At 34.8% G+C, this 18,355-nt stretch overlaps 1 non-coding gene across 1 annotated transcript; it reads right to left on the bottom strand.

The window, feature by feature from the left end:
• Positions 1–16,936: 16,936 nt before the first annotated feature.
• LOC148581706 (small nucleolar RNA R71) lies at positions 16,937–17,044 on the bottom strand. The gene has a single exon (XR_015896743.1). It is a non-coding gene; the product is annotated as a small nucleolar RNA R71 (small nucleolar RNA).
• Positions 17,045–18,355: the final 1,311 nt, after the last annotated feature.

The raw sequence follows: 18,355 nt of genomic DNA, 5'->3' as shown, positions 1-18,355 counted from the left end.
ATTTCATAACATTAATTAAGCACAAATATGAAAAGTGGTGATATCTTTTACCAATGAAGACGAGAGGGTGCTTCAGCTGGAAGGTGGTGATACATTTTACCGATGAAAATGAGAGGGGACTTCAGCTGAAAGATTCCTGTTTCGTTTGAAATTCACTAATGCAGTGCTTCAGCTGGAAGGTGGTGATACCTTTCACCGATGAAAATGAGAGGGGCTGGATGGTTCCTGTTTCATTTGAAATTCACTAATACAATGTGAATGTTACGTAAAAAAAAGAATAACAAATCATATTTGTTATGTGAAGTGAAGTTACGTAAAAGAAGCAAAGTCCTAATAACTAACTATGAAGTGGGAGAGAAGTTAGGAAAACTTTTGTTTTTAATATTTAAATTAAATTTATTTATAGATATGTATCTAAAAAATAGGGATATGTTTCAATAAAAAAAATTAAATATTATTAAAGGCTGATTAAAAGCTGATTAGTGTTGTACAAGTAGCATATTAGAGCATGTGAATGGTTGACACATGAGATTAATTAGGCAAATATTTTGGGCCCTAAAATATTGGGTGCGATATATACACATAAAATTAATCACTATATATTTATATATAAATATATATTATTTAATTTATTTTTAGTATGTATTTTATAATTTATATTTTAATAATAATTTATACAAATAATTAATTTAGTATTTGATTTTTTTTGTACATTTAATATGGTAGTATATAATTATATATATGCCAATAAATTATAATTTAAATGGCATAATTTTTTTATACTTATCTAAGAAGTTACAAATTCGAATTTTTCTATCTTTGGTAAATAAAAAATAAAAAAATAAAAAATATATATAATTACATATATATTGTTAGTTGGTGGCTCAGTTCTCACAATGTTTGATTAATTGATGGGTTATTTGAGGCTTAATTGGTTGGTGGGGTTTCTTCTGGCAACAAATAAAGGCAAAGCATTGATGGGAATTAGACAAGAACAAGTTTGGATATTTAATTTCTTCATTTGCGCAAACTAAATCAATTCAATTAGATGTGCTATGCTATCTATTTTGGCTAATTTTTTTCGATATGACACCTGGTTGGTGTCGGGTTATGAAAGTTAGGGGTCTTTTATACGATTGTAATGACAGTTAATTGCAAGAAGAAATTGGATGATTTAATTAGGGGTCTTTTATACGATTGTAATGACGGTTAATTGACAAGAAGAAATTGGATGGTTTAATTAATGGACTAGCAATTTTTTTGTAGTCGACACGCAATGCCCTGCACAATGCTCTATATAGATGTATTAGGTATGTCGATCTCCAATTAAATTATATGATCCCAGTAAAATTACGGAACAATGGTAGAAACTTTTAGTGCACAAATATCCCAGATTTATCTTTAAATATAATTATCTCAAATAATAACATTATGTAACACTTGATGTATCTTTAAATGTGAATATCATTAGCGAATACTAAACGATCTTTCAGTCCTCGGAACCACGTTAACTTAATGAAACTTTCTCTACAGTTTGTCTTCCTAGGTGCAACACTAAACTGATCCAAGCATTCGGCCTCCAAGACCTCAAAACTACTGAGGGTCGGTCCTGTAACTGGTAGATCACTTGTCGGAAGACTAAGAATTAATGCCACGTCCTTCAACGTCACAATACACTCACCAACCGGAAAATGGAATGTGTGAGTCTCAAGGCGCCATATCTCGATCAGAGCATTAACCAATACTGACTGACACTGGACAACTCCAATTTAAAAAACGTGATAAAAATCAGTCTCCCATAAATGCCACTCCACAATGTTATTGTACGAATCCTGCGGCATTAGGTAGTTGCATTCCAACATTTGTGAGCCCTACAAAACGTAGCCATATATAACATTAAACAAAACAGTGATATCCAAATTTAATTAACAGTTAAAGTTAATCATATTAACAACTATATTATTAACAACTCAAAATATACTAAATCTATTTTACAAATAAGTTCACATTTATATTTATTAGATACTTATAATTATCAACAAACTTTAAACGAATCTTAAATATAAATCTAATTATTACTATACATTAAAATTATATTTTTTAATGTTTAAAATCTATTTATTTTATAATAATAATTTTTATTCATTTTTTTCTATTTATATAACTAAAATAATTTTAAAAAGTTTTAAACACCTCAATTAAATTATTATTATACATATAAATTTTATACACCACCAAATTTATCAATAGTCATAAATAATTTATTAAATTCATAACTAAAATTTAGTGTTACTAAATTTTAATTCATTACCAAAATTACACTAAATTTATTCGGTTTTCATTGTTCATGGTATAATAATAATAATAATAATAATAATAATAATAACATATTCTAATTATCAGTTCCAATAATTATTCTATCTAACCAATTTTAACATGTCCACTCTCAACATAATAAACAAACAAACATTCTTAACTAACTATTTTAATCTAATCTAACAACACACAACAACATGTCATCAATCCTTAATTAATTCACTTCTAACAAATATTATATTTAAACAATTTTAAAGTTTTCTTTCCTTTTCACTTCTAACATAACTATAACTATACCATTCTATTCTATTCTAACATAAACATTTCAAGTAACTATAACCTCTGACACACAATATAAGTTATTAATCTTTAATTAAATATTTAAATAACATAATAATAATAATAATAATAATAATAATAATAATAATAATAATAATAATAATAATAATAAATTCACTAATTGTTTAAATATTTTTGAAATTTTTTATTTTATTGATTATATTTTTAACAATTAATAACATATCAGATTTAATCTTAATAATTATTATTACAGTATATTTTTTTACTATAACATTATCATTATTATTTTTATTAAATCAAAATATTCAAAAATAAAAACTTATATAATTAAGGTGATCAAGATAATTAGTAATGTAAAACTTTAGACGGTTGACATTTTTTTATTTTTTGTCTCCTGAGCATTGTTGAAGGAAGTTTGATGATGGTGGTGATACTATTTTTGGTTTTCTGGACCGTTGGTACTTCAACAATGGAAGAAGAAGAAAGAAGGTGGGGTTGGAGATGGGAAGACACGGAAAAGGGAGAATGAATGGGGATAGTCCGATTTGAAGCATACATACAAGCTTTAATACAAGCTTTAACACTAGGGAATTTTGCATGTGCAACACATTGCATTGAGGTGCATAAATTGGACAATCCGATTTGTGTATCTGTAATGTTTCAAATCGAAATGTCCAATTTTTCTCTCTCAAATCGGACCGTTTGATTTGCTCCTCAGCGCCGTCAGAGCCGTGTGATACACTCTGCACTCTCATAATGGTGCCATATACCACAATGATCCCAATATCAAAAATAAAACTTTGTATCTATTATAGCTATCTATTTTCTTTCTTTTCTTTGCTCAGAAGGAAAAAAATAAATAAGGTTTATATATGCTATCGATTTAAAAAGTGTTTGCCGTGATCACCAGGTAAATTTAATTTATTAGAAATTTTAAGCGTAAGTCAAGAAATAAATTAAGTGAAAAATGTATAATATAAAATATTTATAAACTCAATGTTTTGAAAATCTAGGTTAAAATGTAGTCCCTTAACTCACTATACTATTTCTATGTGTATATCAATTGATGAAATCACTAACTCTTGAAGAGTTTATTATATTTTTATCACTTGACCGTTAGATAATTTTTCTCCCGCGGACAGGGTAAAGACTAAATAAGTTGCAATTCATCCACGAAAAGAAGGACTCTAAAAATTAAATCTTTGTGAAAGCATGTCAAGCATAATAATCACTACTTACTATATCTAGTACATGATACTTTTTGGAAACCTAATAGGCTTTCTAACAGATAAATTTTAGGGCTACTTAAGATCGAAGTGGATACTTCATTTAAAGTTATATTGCCATCCACTCCTTTATTTTTAGAATAATAATTTAGCTTTCCCACCTATATACATAATATAAAGGACATATAGAAAATTAATTTTAATTAATTAATATTAATTAATTTTAAAATTTAATTTTATAATTTAAAAATTAAAATCTTCTTTGACGTTTGAATTTTGTTTTAAAATTACTCTTTTTTAGTTTTCGAACAAAAATACTTTTTTTTTTCCCGACTTCTTCACTCCCGTGTCCCCCTCTCCTCACCATCAACTTCATTCCTACGTCGATTTCTACGATTTAGAAAATTCCAATAATCAAGTTATACTATTGTTCTGCAATATCATTCTCATCACAAAGCAGAACCTGATGGGAACAAACGATTGACCGAAACAAATAATTTGTGTAACTGTAACCTAAACCAAATAACAATTATATTAAATCCCCCACCAAAGCAACGTAAAATATTAATAATAATAATAATAATAATAATAATTAATTGATTAGTTAGTTCCAATTTAAGTCTGGAAGTTGAAATTGTTGCCTCAACACAGTGCTCCAATGGAGCCAAGAATGGAGTTTGGATGAAACGTTGTGTTATGAGGGAGCTGGTTAAGAAGTGAAACAAAGGAGATGTTCTCCTCTCGTGAATGGTGGTGTTGCTTCCATTGTTAAGATCACCATGAAATCTCTTGCTTGAAGATGACGACCTGTCTCGTTCCAAAACCGTGATCGATTATTAATTTAGGGAAGGGATGAAGGGTGTTAGTGAGAAGAGTGGAAAACATTACTGAGGAGGTGAGACAAGAAAGGTAATTTATTCGAAAATTTGGAAAAGATTATTTTCGGCAAAAAACGGTTATACTTCAGATACTTATTCAAAAAATATTTCAAAGTAACAACGGCCCACTACGAAGAATGGTTTCCTACTTTCTCGGATCTATCTCAAAATGAGGAAACAATGGACAAAACCGTTGGTCCCGAACAATGATAAATAGTAGTGCTAACACAATATAAGGGACACATTCAGAAAATAAATCACCATCTCAGCACTTAAAATTTTAAAGGAGATATTTAACTAACTTGAGCGTCAGAATTCTTTTTGCAGGTTCCACACCCGAGTCGAAGTTTGGAGGATTATTGCTCATCTGTACCGAATAGAAATCTTGAAGCCTTCGTGGAATCTCAGTGGCAAGTTATAGTTCGACAGAGTATCTTGACAGAACATTTAGCGTCCACCGTGGGCCCGATTCTAATATTACCCCACTTCTCTTTTTCCTTTGTTGGCATTTTTTCCTTTTTTGCAAGATTTCAAAAATGACTGATGATTCACTGCCGCCGACTCCCCCCACTCATACCGAATTGGTGGCCATGAACGCTGCTCTCCAAACAGAAGTAAAGAAAATGTTCGAACTCTTGGCGAGTAAAGCAGACAATGAAGAGGGCGACAAAAAGACTGCAAGCAAGGAAAACCTCGAAGACGAGCATCAATCTGATACAAACACGGCAATGGAAGTCACACCCCCCAAGTCCAATAAGAAGAGAACAAATCCTTTCTTTGACGAAATCATGAACTTCCAAATGCCAAAGAACTTTACACTTCCAACCACGCTAAAGCCTTATGAGGGGTTTGGTGACCCAAAATTCATGTCACTAAATTTGAATCTATGATGTTTTTAAACGGTGCTTCTGACCGAATCTTATGTCATTCGTTTTCGACCTTTTTGGACGAAGCTGCTTTATTATGGTTTTCTACTCTCCTTACAGGTTCAATTTCCAGCTTTGACGAGTTTGCCGACCAATTTGTCAACCATTTTACAGCCTCAAAAATCTATGTTCATGATTTTGATTTCCTCAGCATTATCAAGCAAGGACGACATGAAAGCTTAAAAGACTACATGACAAGATTTGCAAAAGTAGCAATGAAAATTTCCGACCTCAGTTCCGACATGCACCTTCATGCGTTAAAAAGTGGATTATGTCCAGGGAGATTTCAGGAGACTATTGTTGACACTAAGTCCAAAATGTTGGCCGAATTCACAGACAAAGCATTGGGACAAATAGAAATCGAAGAGCTAAGGAAAGCCAGAAAGACCGAAACACAAACACCACAAACATCTCAAAGAGAAGAAGATAGGCAGAGAAGGCAAGGTTTGGCACACGAACCAAGAAAACCTTTTAAATTGACACTAAAGTTTAACTTCTACACAAAATTAAACATAAAAAGAGAGGATATAATAAAAGAAATTCTCCACAGTAAGCTCATAAAGCCACCTAGCAAAGCCAGAACTTACCAAGATCAAAAGATAGACAAAAGATCTACTGAAAAGATTGGCAAGACAGGCTTATTGGACGAATATGTCAGCAGTAGAGGGAAAAAAGAAATCACAAACATGGTTGCAGACCAACCAAACAATAATTCAGCTCTTAAAGACAAGGAAACTTGGAACGATACATTAGATTTTCCCAAATTAAATGGTGTTATAAATTATATCTCGGAAGGTTTTGCAGGTGGAGGAATCACCAACACGGTTAGAAAACAAAGTTACCGAACCATGCTGACCATGGAAGGATCCTCCAGAACACAAGAAGTATCACTCCCCATCGAATGCATTTCTTTTGACAAATCTGACTTTAAATCACAATGCTCAAACCTAGAAAACCCTGTGGTGATCTTTGTGAACGTAGGAGAATTGACGGTTAAAAAAGTTTTATTGGACCCAGGAAGTAGTGCTGATGTATTGTTCTACTCAACATTCAAAAAAATACAGCTTAGCGACAAAGCCTTACAACCCTCAACTGGCGAATTGGTAGGGTTCTCCAGAGAAAGGGTACTCGTGACAGGTTATGTATGGTTAAGAACAACACTTGGGGAACCCCCACGTTCGAAAACCTTAGATATTCAATTCTTAACAGTTGATTGCATTAGTTCTTATAATATCATCTTGGGATGACCATCCCTTAAATCTTTTGGAGCTATTGTTTCTACAGTTCATTTATGTGTAAAGTTCCATGTGTCGGATATAGCAACAGTGCATGCCGATCATAAGGACGTATGACAATGCTACAACGCAGGTTTAAAGTTGAAGCTACCAGCAAAAGAAACCATTCAAAGAATCAACTGTGTCTACAATGTGGAAGACATCCAACATTAGCTGAACGAGATCCCCGAGACAATTTTTCTAGCCAACCTACCCCAACTGATGAACTAAATAAGGTACCACTAACTGAATTCAAACACCAGTATACTAACATCGAATCTGCTTCTTTTTGTAGGAAATGAGCAAAACCTCACCAAATTCCTTAGGTCCCTCACCGACCTCTTTGCATGGATGCCAGCATATATGCCCTCGGGATCAATCCAAATATTATATGCCATAAACTTGCTAACAACCCAAGAGGCCAACCAGTACACCAGAAAAAGTTAAACCTAGGGACGAAAAGGAAAAATACAACCCCAACAGAAACCCAGAAACTACTTGACGCAGGATTCATCAAAGAACTAAGATTCTCATCATGGTTCGCAAACGTAGCCATGGTAAAAAGGAGCTCGAGAAAGTGGCGTATGTGTGTGGAGTTTACAAACTTAAACAAGGCATGTCCTAAAGATTCGTACCCATTGCCGAACATCAACATGCTAGTCAACAACACATCAGGATTCAAGGTGTTAAGTTTTATAGACGCTTATTCTGGATATAATCAGATACTAATGCACCAAGAAGACCAGGATAAGACTGCATTTATAACGGTAATTCTTGTTATAAAGTAATGCCTTTTGGACTTAAAAATGCTGGAGCAACATATCAGTGGCGGATGGATAAGATTTTCAAAGAGCAAATAGGTCAGAACATGCATGAAAGTCTATGTCGATGACATGTGGTGCGGAATTTATAACCCACTAACTTACCGGCAAGTGCACCGGGTCGTACCAAGTAATACCTTACGTGAGTAAGGGTCGATCCCACGAGGATTGATAGATTAAGCAACAATAGCGTTTGATAGGATTAGTTAGACAAATAGAAAATATTGTTGAGAGTTCAAAGACATTAAATAATAGCAAAAATATTAAAGATAGGCAGATAAATAAGTTGAGAATAAAATATGGAGAAAACAGTTAAGGTTTCAGAGTTATCTATTTTCTGGATTGACTTTTCTTATTAACTATTTTAATCATGCAAGATTTAATTCATGGCAAACTATTTGTGACTAGACCCTAATTCCTTAGACCTTCCTAGTCTCCTCTAAAATTCATCAACTGCCAATTCCTTGGTCAATTAATTCCAATTAGAGGGTGATGATCAAATTCTAGTTTATATGCTACAAGAATCCTAATTATCCAAAAATAAAGGGATTATATGTCACGTATCCCGTTAAATACAAACAATTAGAAATTCAGGATAATATGTTTTCAAGCTATTATTCAAGTAAAGAGCTTTTTCAAGTTATACAAGAACTCAAATAGAACATGGGTCATACTTCCGTTCCACCCAAATTCATAAAATAAAGAACGAAAACAATTATTGAAATATAAAACAAAACATAAATTAAAATAGAAAAATAATATTATCAATCCATACAATAGACAGAGCTCCTAACCTTAACAATGGAGGATTAGTTACTCATGGAATATAGAATGTAAATTTGTATGGAATAGGATCCTCCCCAGGACCTCTCTAAGGAAGGAAAGCTTCTTCCTTTTATAACTAATCCTAATAAATTTAAAATCTAATATCTAAAACTAAAAATTAAAATAATATCTTTTCCTAATTTAATATTTGAATTTAAATTTGAATTAATTAACAGATCTTCAGTTGATGAGTGGGGACCACTTGTTCTGTCCATTCTGCAGCTTCTAATCTGTGTTTTCTGGGCTGAAAATTGAGTTAAAACAGCCTAGAAATCGCCCCCAGCATTTTTCTGCATTTTCTGCATGTGGCGCATGTGACGCGTCCGCGTCGTCCACGCGTTCACGTCATTTGTGCAGATTCCAGTCCACGCGTTCGCGTCAGGCACGCGATCGCGTCATTGCGAATCCCTCCATTCCGCGCAGTCGCGTGAGCCATGCGTCCGCGTCGGTATTCACTGGTCATCTCCTTGGTTTCTTCTCTTTCTCTGCAGAAACTCCATCAAATCCAGCCGAATGCTACCTAAAATAAACAGTATTGCACAAAACTCAAAATAGCATCCATAGTGGCTAAATTATAATTAATTCTTTATTAACTTCAATAATTTAGATGCAAATTCACTAGGAAAAGATAGGGAAGATGCTCACGTATCACAACACCAAACTTAAACTGTTGCTTGTCCTCAAGCAACCAAAAACTAATATAAGCTTAGGATGTGAATTTGCATGAGAATGAGAGTTCGATTAAGCTCATGTCTCTTCTTATAGTGGGGTTTACAACTGCAATCCTGAATAGTTTTGGCATCTCACTTTATCCTTTGAAGTTCAGAATGATTGGCATCCATGAAAACTCAGAATCCAGATAGTGTTATTGATTCTCCTAGTTCAGTATGTTGATTCTTGAACACAGTTACTTTATGAGTCTTGGCCATGACCCTAAGCATTTTGTTTTCCAGTATTACCACCGGATACATAAATGCCACAGACACGTAACTGGGTGAACCTTTTCAGATTGTGACTCAGCTTTGCTGGAGTCCCCAGTTAGAGGTGCCAGAGTTCTTAAGCACACTCTTTTTGCTTTGGATCACGACTTTAACCGCTCAGTCTCAAGCTTTTCACTTAACACCTTCACGCCACAAGCACATGGTTAGGGACAGCTTGATTTAGCCGCTTAGGCCAGGATTTTATTCCTTTGGGCCCTCCTATCCATTAATGCTCAAAGCCTTGGATCCTTTTTACCCTTGCCTTTTAGTTAAAAGGGTTATTGGCTTTTTCTGCTTGCTTTTTCTTTTTTTCTACTTCTTTTCTTTTTTTTTTCCGCAAGCTTTGTGTTTTTTACTGCTTTTTCTTGCTTCAAGAATCAATTTTATGATTTTTCAGATTATCAATAATATTTCTCTTTTTCATCATTCTTTCAAGAGCCAACAATTTTAACATTCATAAACTTCACTATAAAAAAATATGCACTGTTCAAGCATTCATTCAGAATCACAGAAAATACCACCACATCTAAGTAAATGAGACTACTCTAAAAATTAAATTCAAATTCTCATGCACTACATCTGTTCTTCTTTCTTTTTGATTTCAAGCTTAGTGGGCAATACATGAGACATCTTTCAGAATTAAAGCACTTAACAGAAAAATTAAACTATAACCTATGAATCTACTAATAAAGGATCATACAGCAAACAAAGCAAACTAGCAGAAAACCAGAACATACATAATAAAAGCGGAAAGAAAAAAAATGAAAGGAACTCAACCACCTTAGTTATCTGAGCGGTCATTTTATTCTTCAGGTTGTGCTCCTTTGTGAAGATGATTCGCCTCCCTTTTGGTGCCATAGGAATAAACAGAAAATCCTTAAGCGAAGCGTCAACACCAAACTTAAATGTTTGCTTGTCCTCAAGCAAAGAAGAACTGAAATTAGAAAGAGATGAATTATTATGAAGAAAGAAAAAGAAGAGGATAAAAGAATAAGCGAGAATAGGGATTGGGAGAGAGAGAGAGAAAGAAAATTGGGCAGAACTAGTGCAGCGCAAGCGGCGCGGACGCGTGAGTCACGCGATCGCGCGATTAGCGCGCTGTTGAAGTGACGCGAACGCGTGGGGGACGTGATCGCGTGGATGGCCGATATTGAAAAAAACAACGCGGACGCATGGGGTACGCGTTCGCGTGACCAAATTTGTGCTTTTAGCACACTTCTTGCCCCAAGCCAGCACAACTCTCTGCCCAAACACTCTTTTACGTCGATTATGCAGGTCACGCGTGACACGGACGCGTGGGAGGCAGTTTTCCCACATGACGCGGGCGCGTCATCGACGCGGTCGCGTGAAACAATTTGTGCCAAAGGCACTATTCCAGCGCCACTCCCTCGCAACTCTCTGTCAAATTTATTTTTTCACACGCACCCACCTGACGCGTACGCGTCAGCGATGCTTGCGCGTCATGTGTTCTCTCTCTCTTTTTTTTAGCCTGAGGTGTTCGGTTCTTGTGATAAAATAGCTGCATGATCAAAAAATTAGTAAGAACTTAATAAAAATCAACTAAGTAAAAACTACTACTACGAAAAACAACTAAGAATGAAAAAGAACGATCATACCACGGTGGGTTGTCTCCCACCAAGCACTTTTAGTTAAAGTCCTTAAGTTGGACATGTGGTGAGCTCCTTGTCATGGTGGCTTGTGCTTGTACTGATCCAAGAATCTCCACCAATGTTTGTTAATCCAATGGCCACTGGGATTCCAAACTAGGCGCATAACTCCTTCGAGCAAGTTGAAGCAAGTGACAAGGCCCCAATAGTGTTGATTGTGAGAATGAATTCCAGGGTCCCAAACCTTGCTTTTACACCCGTCTTCTTGTGGATCACCATTGTTCCCACCGGGTGGCAATTGATCTGAATTCTCACAGAAACATCCAAACAACCTTCTAAACCCATTCAATTGAGCTCTACACCAATCCTTGCACTTCAATTTGGAGCATGCAACCATATTGAACCTTGCTTGACAACTCTTACCACTAACCATCTTCCTCTTACTCTTAATGCCACAAAGAGCTCTAAGTTGACCATCCGTCTCCAGTAGCCCATATTCAAGTGGGAAAGTAAGGATTAAGGATAGGAATTTTACCCACTTGAATGTTGTATTGGATGGTGATGGCTTTGGAAGAGGTCTTGCAAGCTCCACTCCCTTGTGTTCTTCTTTGAATTCTTCCACTTCTTTGCAGGCTTCCTCAATTTCAACCTCTTCCTCTTGGTAGCTGTCTTCTAATTCAATCTCTTCTTCATTACTTACCAAGGGCATGGGAGGTTGTGCATCTTCCTCCTTTGTTTTTGCATCTTCCTCTTCTTCCATGTGTGAGGATGGAAAGTTCTCTAGTTCACTGGAGTATGAACTCTTTTGATTGATTTCCTCACTTTCTTCTATAGGATCTTGCATTATATTTCTTGGGAAGGAATTTACTTGCTCCTCTTCCTGTGACTTGATAATCGACTGCACATGCTTCTCTATATTTTTGACACTTGTCTTTATATCATGTAAGAATTCTTTTATGAGAAGCTCAAGATCTGATGGTATTTGAAATGAATAAGGAGGAGGTGATGGTTCTTGATAAGTGTAAAAAGAGGATGGTTCTTGATATGGATAGAGAGGTGGTGGTTCTTGGTATGGATATGAAGATGGTGGTTCTTGATATGAATATGGAGATGGTGGTTCTTGATAGTTGGAACATGGAGCATTGAAGTTTCTTTGGTTTTGACCTTGCCAACCAAAATTCGGATAGTTGCCCCATTCATAATGATATGAATCACTACTTGGGTGTGAGTAGTAACCCATATGATCTCTCTCCATTATTTTTTTCTTAGCACAAAACACCAAAAAAGATTAAACGCACCATGTGGTAAATAGGAAAGCAAAGAAGAAAGAACAGAATTCTAAAAATTAAAATAAAAAAAATTAAAATAAAATTAATTAGGAAACACCAAACTTAATTTCAGAAATTAAAAAAAAATTTAGTGTAATTTTATTTTATTATTATTATTATTTTAAATTTTTTTATTTTTTTTTTAAATAAAAATAAAATAAAACTAATAGAATATAAAAAGTAAAAAAAAATAAAAAAAATAAACAAAGTAAAATGAAGAAAGAAAAAGAAAAAAATGAAAATGAAAAGAGAAATAAAATAAACTAAAAAAAAATCGACGAGATTTTTAAAAAAAAAATTTTAACGGAAGTAAACAAAATTAATAAAACGGGGGCAGGGGAATTTGCTAACGGAAAAAAAACAAGGAGAATTTTAAAATTTTTTTTGAAATATTAATAAAACAATATTTAAATAAAATTAAAATTAAAATGTCTAATCTAAACAATCAAACAATTAATAGTTGTTAATCACAGTCAATTTCTGGCAACGGTGTCAAAAACTTGGTGCGGAATTTATAACCTACTAACTTACCGGCAAGTGCACCGGGTCGTACCAAGTAATACCTTACGTGAGTAAGAGTCGATCCCACGAGGATTGATAGATTAAGCAACAATAGCGTTTGATAGGATTAGTTAGACAAATAGAAAATAGTGTTGAGAGTTCAACGAGATTAAATAATAGCAAAAATATTAAAGATAGGCAGATAAATAAGTTGGGAATAAAATATGGAGAAAACAGTTAAGGTTTCAGAGTTATCTATTTTCTGGATTGACTTTTCTTATTAACTATTTTAATCATGCAAGATTTAATTCATGGCAAACTATTTGTGACTAGACCCTAATTCCTTAGACCTTCATAGTCTCCTCTAAAATTCATCAACTGCCAATTCCTTGGTCAATTAATTTCAATTAGAGGGTGATGATCAAATTCTAGTTTATATGCCACAAGAATCCTAATTATCCAAAAATAAAGGGATTATATGTCACGTATCCCGTTAAATACAAACAATTAGAAATTCAGGATAATATGTTTTCAAGCTATTGTTCAAGTAAAGAGTTTTTCCAAGTTATACAAGAACTCAAATAGAACATGGGTCATACTTCCGTTCCACCCAAATTCATAAAATAAAGAACGAAAACAATTATTGAAATATAAATCAAAACATGAATTAAAATAGAAAATTAATATTATCAATCCATACAATAGACAGAGCTCCTAACCTTAACAATGGAGGATTAGTTACTCATGGAATATAGAATGTAAATTTGTATGGAATGGGATCCTCCCCAGGACCTCTCTAAAGGAAGGAAAGCTTCTTCCTTTTATAACTAATCCTAATAAATTTAAAATCTAATATCTAAAACTAAAAATTAAAATAATATCTTTTCCTAATTTAAGATTTGAATTTAAATTTGAATTAATTAATAGATCTTCAGTTGATGGGTGGGGACCACTTGTTCTGTCCATTCTGCAGCTTCTAATATGTGTTTTCTGGGCTAAAAATTGAGTTAAAACAGCCCAAAAATCGCCCCCTGCATTTTTCTGCATTTTTTGCACGTGGCGCATGTGACGCTTCCGTGTCGTCCACGCGTTCGCGTCATTTGTGCAGATTCCAGTCCACGCGTTCGCGTCAGGCGCGCGATCGCATCATTGTGAATTCCTCCATTCCGTGCGGTCGCGTGAGCCATGCGTCCGCGTCGGTATTCGCTGGTCATCTCCTTGGTTTCTTCTCTTTCTATGCAGAAACTCCATCAAATCCAGCCGAATGCTACCTAAAATAAACAGTATTGCACAAAACTCAAAATAGCATCCATAGTGGCTAAAATATAATTAATTCTTTATTAAATACAACAATTTAGATGCAAATTCACTAGGAAAAGATATGGAAGATGCTTACGCATCAACATGGTCGTTAAATCAGATTCAAAAGAAGCCCACGCATCTTTCCTATCTTTTCCAAGTGAATTTGCATTCAAATTGTTGAGTTTAATCAAGAATCAATCATCCTCTAGCCACTATGAATGCTACTTTGAATTGTGTGCAATCCTGTTTATTTCAGGTAGCATTCAAATAGATTTGATGGAGTTTTTGTAGAAAAAGAGAAGAAAGTGAATGATGATGTCAACTTTGACCTCTCTGCACTCCAACAGAAATAACTTTAGCTACAAAGGTCTAATTGATGTGCCTTCAGTGGCATTAGAAAGCTAACATCCAAAGCTTTCCAATGATGTATAATAGTGCACACTTCTTTTCCAGCACACTCGGCCTCAACGGAGCAAAACTTGGGATTCTCCAAGTTTGGCGCCAGGAGCACTACACAAGCCCCATTGCTTTCGGCCTCAGTGAAGCCAAACTTGAGATACCTTAAGTTTGGTGCCACACACTCATTCTCTAAGGAAAGCGTACTTGTATGCTAAAGCCAAACTTGAGATACCTCAAGTTTGGCGCTAGCAAGGAAAACTTTGAAGGAGTGCTTACGAACATGATGAAGCCAATCTTGAGATACCTCAAGTTTGGCGCCAGCTAAGGAGACTTGAAGAATTGCATTCGTGTGTGTTGAAGCCAAACTTGGATTCTCCACGTTTGGCGCCACCTACTTTAAACCAAGTGGTCTCCACGCTGTACAAGGCTTGCACGGATTGTTTATTAAGTTTTGATTAAACTTTATTTTATTTTTAAAATAGAAAAAGATATTATTTAGTTTTATAAAATATAATTTATATTAATTAGGATTGATATCTCTTGTCGTCATACCTCATTCTACAATTTACAGTTTTTCAGAATCCTTGTTTTCTCTCTGAACCATGAGCAACTAAACCTTCATTGTTAAGGTTAGGAGCTCTGTCTATTGTATGAATTGATACTATTATTTTTCTATTTTAATTCATGTACTGATTTCTATTTCAAGAATTGTTTTCGTTCTTTATCTTATGAATCTGGGTGGAACGGAAGTATGACCTTGGTTCTAATTGAGTTCTTGTATAACTTGGAATAGCTCTTTACTTGGACAACAGCTTGAAAACAATTTCTCCTAAATTTCTAATTATCTGGACTTAACGGGATACGTGACATATAATCCTCTTATATTTGGGTAATTAGGATTTTTGTGGCATATAAACTAGAATTGAACTTCACCCTCTAATTGGAATTAAGTGACCAAGGAATTGGCAGTTGATAAAGGTTAGAGGAGACTAAAAAGGTCTAAGAAATTAGGGTTTATTCACATATAGTTTGTCATGAATTGAATTTTGCATGATTAAAATAGTTATTAAGAAAAGTCAATCCGGAAGATAGATATCTCTAAAGCCTTAACTGTTTGCTCCATATATATTTCACTTCAATTTACTGCTTGTTTTCTAATTCTCTGAATTACTGTTTGATGCATTTGAACTCTCAACACTTTTTTCTGTTTGTCTAAATAAGTAAATCACGCAATCATTGTTGCTTAGTCCATCAATCCTCGTGGGATCGACCCTCACTCACCTGAGGTATTACTTGGTATGATCCGGTGCACTTGCCGGTTAGATTGTGGGCTATAAATTTCGCACCAAGTTTTTGGCGCCGTTGCCGGGGATTGATTGACAACTATTAGTTGTTTGATTGCTTAGATTAGGCATTTTAACTTTAATTTTATTTAATTTTGCACTTTAATTTTCAAAATTTTTAGCTACAATTTTTTCGTAATTTCTGAAATTAAGTTTGGTGTCCCCTAGTTATTTTTATTTTAAATTTTTCTAATTATTTTTCTTAATAATTTCAAAAATTTTGTCCTAAATTTACTTACAATTTTTGAATTTTATTGCCTAGTTTATTTAGTATTTTTATTTTATTTCTTTACACAGGTTACCTCACCGGGAATTCTCTGCACTCTAACGTAGAGATTCTCACTTTTTTCTTATCTTCTATCTGTTTATGAGCAGAAATAGGGACAAGGAACCTCTTATAGATTTTGATCCTGAACCTGAACGGAATTTGAGGCGGCGTTTGCAACAAGCTAGACTTTACAAGGCTAGTGAAAATATGAGTGGTACTCTTGAAAGAGAAGCTGCAGAGTCCACCATAGATCAAAATCATGCTGCGAATCCCAATATGGCAAATCTGAATGAGAATGAGCAACCTAGAAGAGTGCTTGGGTCATACACTACTCCTAATGTATATCTTTATGGAAAAAACGTTGTGGTGTCTCCCATAGCTACAAACAACTTTGACTGAAGACCCAAATCATGGACTTCCTCATGAAGACCCAAATCAATTTATTTCTAATTTCCTGCAAATTTGTAATACTGTGAAGACCAATGGAGTGAATTCTAAGGTATACAAACTCATGCTCTTCCCATTTGCTGTGAGGAATAGAGCAAAGCTGTGGTTAGATTCTCAATCCAAGGAGAGTCTGGATACTTGGGACAAGGTGGTCACTGGATTTCTGACTAAATTTTTCTCCTACAAAAGCTGACCAAGCTGAGGGTGGAGGTTCAGACCTTCAGACAGAAGGATGGTGAGACCCTTTATGAAACCTGGGAGAGATTCAAGCTACTGACCAGGCAATGCCCTCCGGACATGTTTTCTAAATGGACTCAGCTGTATATCTTTTATGAGGGCTTATGTGAAATGTCCAAGATGTGTTTAGATAATTCTGCAGGTGGTTCATTGCACATGAAGAAGACATTGGAGGAGACTACTGAGCTCATTGAGTTGGTTACTAACAACCAATACTTATACTCATCGAACAGGAATCCTGTGAATTCTGGGACTCCTCAGAAGAAAAGCATTATGGAAGCAGAAGCTTTTGATGCTCTTCTTGCTCAGAACAAAATTTTGTCTCAGCAGATGAATTTAATTACTCAACAATTGAGTAGGATGTAGATTTTAACTGTCAACATTCAGAACGCACCTCAAGAGGCCCCTTATGACATGACTAGTAGCTCTATGCATGGTGAGAATTATGATTATGTTCAATCTTCTTCTGAACAGGTCAATTACATGGGGAATGCTCCTAGAAACCCCAATAATGATTCATACTCTAAGACCTATAATCAGGGGTGGAGAAATCACCCAAATTTTAGGTGGAGAGAGCAACCTCAGTGATCACAGAATTTTAACAATAATTCTCAGGGCAGTTTTCAGCAGAATAATCATAATAACTGCCAGTTTCAGTCTCATCATCAACAACCACCTCAACAGGCAAATTCTCAACCCCAGAAGAACACTGATATGGAAGCAGTACTGAATCGTTTTATGCAGAAAACTAGAGCTTCCCTCAGAAACTTGGAGGTGCAAGTAGGCCAGTTGAGTAAGCAAATACCTAAGAGGCCTCTAAGTACATTTCCTGGTGATACAGTGGTGAATCCAATAGAGTAATGCAAGGTTATCATCTTGATAAGTAGACAAGTGACAAGTACGGAAGCACAAGTTACTGAGCAGCCAGTTGAAAAAAGAAGCTCCAGAGCAGACTGAAGACACAGTAGTACACACCCCTCCTAGGCGTTCAGATAACCCCTTCCTAGTCTCTCTTGACACTCATCCTACATTGCCTAAAGCTCCTAAGTACAAAACTAAGATGCCATATCCTCAGAGACTTCTAAAGTAGACCAATGACAAGCAGTTTTCAAAGTTCTTGAAAGTTTTCAGAAAGTTACAAATCAATCTTCCTTTTGCGGAGGTTTTGGAGCAAATTCCTCTTTATGTTAAATTCATGATGAAGGAGTTGTTGTCAAAGAAGAAGCCTTTAAAGGGAGATGAGACAGTGGTCCTGACTAAGGAATGTAGTGCCATAATTCAGAATAACTTGCCAAAGAAGATGCCAGATCCAGGGAGCTTTCAAATTTCATGCACCATTGGAAGCACAACCTTTGAGAAAACATTATGTGATCTAGG

This window comes from Arachis ipaensis, chromosome B10, assembly GCF_059453495.1.
Source record: "Arachis ipaensis isolate K30076 ecotype BB chromosome B10, ASM5945349v1, whole genome shotgun sequence".
NCBI classification, from domain to species: Eukaryota; Viridiplantae; Streptophyta; class Magnoliopsida; order Fabales; family Fabaceae; genus Arachis; species Arachis ipaensis.
The sequence above is the reverse complement of the archived record's forward strand: the minus strand, read 5'-3'. Positions and strand labels throughout refer to the sequence as shown.